The sequence below is a fragment of the Mus pahari genome, chromosome 14 (assembly GCF_900095145.1).
Source record: "Mus pahari chromosome 14, PAHARI_EIJ_v1.1, whole genome shotgun sequence".
NCBI classification, from domain to species: domain Eukaryota; kingdom Metazoa; phylum Chordata; class Mammalia; order Rodentia; family Muridae; genus Mus; species Mus pahari.
Window position 1 is genome coordinate 38,245,733 of NC_034603.1, and position 3,239 is coordinate 38,248,971.

The window sequence follows — 3,239 nt, forward strand, 5'->3', positions numbered from 1 at the left end:
CCTCCTCCTCCTCCTCCTCCTCCACCTCTTCATTCACCTCTTCCTCTTCTCTCATACAGTATATCCCTACTGCAGCCTCCCCTCCCCCTACTTCTCCCAAACCTCCACACCTCCCCTCTCCCCCATATCCACTCCTCCTTCAAAATTTCCCTTCAGAAAAAAACAGGCCTCCCAGGAATGTCTTCTGAACACAGCATAACAGGTTACATAAGACTGGACATAAACCCTCATATCAAGGCTGGCAAGGAAACCCAGCAGGAGAAAAAGGGTCCCAAAGGCAGGCTAACAAGTCAGAGACATCCCCTCTCCCACTGTTAGGAGTCCCACAAGGACACCAAGCTAACAACCATAGTGTATATGCAGAGGACCCAGTGCAGCCCCATGGACGCTGCCTGAATGTCACTTCAGTCTCTGTGAGTCCATACAAACCTGCTTGGTTGATTCTGTGGGCCATGTTCTCCGGGTGTCCTTGATCCCTCTGACTCCTACAATTATTCCTTCCCTTTTGCCGTGGGCTTTCCCGAACTCCAAGGGGAGGGACCTGGTGGAGCTCTCCAATTTGGCCTCTCTCTACACCTAATGTTTGGCAGAAAAAATATTTAGGTGTTTTCCTGCCTGTCTGTGCACCACATGTATGCAGTGCCCATAGAGACCAGAAGAGGGCAGTATATACCTTGGTACTGGAAATACTGGCGTTTGTGGTTCAGGTTCAGAATTAGCCACTGTGCTCTTAATCTCTGAGAAGTCTCTCCAGCCCTCAGCTTGGGGGTCTTATATGTGTATTCCTGTTAGTAATCTCCTGTCAAATGAGTATCAGGTGAACATCACACTCTGCTGTTTTCCTTTCTGTGTAAAAGCTTTTCTTTCTTTCTTTTTTTGAAACCCCTTATTTTATAACCGTCTGGCCTGGAACTTGCTATGTAGACCAGGCTGGCGTCAAAGTCACAGAGATCCACCTGTCCCTGCCTCTTAACTGCTTGGATTAAAGGTGTGTGGCAGTACATCGGGCTGTTCATAGGTATTGTAATTTGATTAAATCACTGTGTGACTTATTTTTGTTTGGTTGCTATGCGGGGTGCGTGTTCACATGTGTTTAGGGGTGTATATCCATCCATCATGGAGGCCAGAGCAGGTGTCCTCCTCCAGTGCTCTGTCTTATTCCTTTGCATCAAGATTTCTCAGTGACCCTGGGATTAACTGCCTGCCCCACCTCCACCACCAAACACACACGAGTCTGGCAACCTGTGATCCCCCTGTGCCCATAGCTCTAGTGTTACCATCGTATGTGAAAGACCAGGCCCAGCTCGGATGGTGCAATCAGAACTCAGGTCCTCATGGCTGTCCAGCAAGTGCACTTCACCCCTTCACCATCACCAGCAGACTTTCATGTATTTATTTATGTGCATGAGTGCTTTTGCCTGCATGTATGTCTATGCACCACATGGATACACATACCTATGCACCACACGTATACACATGCCCACAGAGATCAGAAGAGGACGTCGAATCCCATGGAAGTGGGGTTACAGATGGTACCACTTATCAACTCCCATTGTCTACTAGCCTGTCAGAGTCACGTTCAGAAAGCCCTTGCCTGTACTTATTAGCGTCTTGAAGTGCTTTCCCTATGTTTTTCTCTGATGGTTTTGATATGTTTTGAATTGACTTTTGTTCAGAATGAGAGATAGGGATCCAGTTTCAATTGTCTCCATGTAGATACCCAGTTTACCCAGCACTATCTGCCAAAGATACTTTTCCTCCAAAGTGTCGTGTGGATATTCTTTATTTTAATTATTTGACTTTTTATTTTTAACTTGTGTGTGTGTGTGTGTGTGTGTGTGTGTGTGTGTGTGTCTGTCTGTCTGTCTGTCTGTCTGTCTGTCTGTGGGTATATACATATGAATAGAGGGTAGATTCCCCCGAGACTGGCATTATAGGTGGTTGTAAGCCATCCATAGGTACTAAGAATGGAACTGGGGTCTTCTGCAGAAGCAGTCTGTGTTCCTGCCCACTGAGCTGTCTCTCCACCAACCATGTGAATTTTCTGTAACTCACAATACGATCAGAAGCATACTTACATCTGGCAGTGAGGGCCCGTAGTCCCTGCAACTTGGAAGGCTGAGGCGGGAGGGGTACGTTTGCCCAGCAACTGAAGGCCAACCAGGAGAAAAGAATGAGACCCTGTCTCAGGAAATGGAGAAAAGAAAAACGGAAGGGAGGGAGAGAGGATGAAGGGAAAGAGGGACCAGCCTACCTTCTAATTGACTGATAATCTCTAGTGTTTAAATACAAATTCACAAGGAACAGAACTTAAGAAATGTAGTATGTATGTATGTATGTATGTATGCATGCATGCATGTTTTCATGTATTCATGAAGGGAGTTTATTAGAATGGCTTACAGACTGTGGTCCAACTAGTCCAACAATGGCTGTCTATCAGTAAAAGGTCCAAGAACCCAGCAGCTGTTCAGTCCAGGATGGAGGTTGTAGCTGGTCTCTCCTTCCACATCCTTTATGTAGGTTTCCAGGAGGAAGTGGGGCCCAGATTAAAGTTGGCTCTTCCAACAGCAAAAGATCTGGATCAAAGCTGTATTTTCCCACCTCAAAAGGTCCAGATTGAAAATGAGTCCTCTAGCCTTTAATCCCAGTACATAGGAGGTAGAGGCAGAGGCAGATGGATCTCTGAGTTTGAGGCTAGCCTGATCTACAGAGTGAGTTCTAGGACAGCCAGGACTACACAGAAAAACTGTATCAAAAAGCAGTGGTGGCGCATGCCTTTAATCCCAGCACTTGGGAGGCAGAGGCAGGCGGATTTCTGAGTTCAAGACCAGCCTGGGCTACAGAGTGAGTTCCAGGACAGCCAGGGCTACACAGAGAAACCCTGTCTCAAAACAACAACAACAACAACAACAACAACAACAAAAATAAAACAAAGCAAAAAAGTAACAAAAAAGTCTTCCCACTTCAAATGATTTAAGAAAAGATCCCTCACAGATGTGCCCAGCTGCTTGGATTTTAGTTAATTCCAGATGTGGTTAAGTTGACAACTGAGCATAGCATCACAGTGATGCACACCTTTAATCCCAGCACTCTGGAGGCAAACAGGTAGATCTCTGTGAGTTCAAAGCTGTACAGCAAGACCCTGTCTAAGAACAAACATCCTGAAAGGATTCATTCCCCCCTCCTCCTCCTCCTCTTCTTCTTCCTCCTCCTCCTCCTCCTCCTCCTCCTCCTCCTCC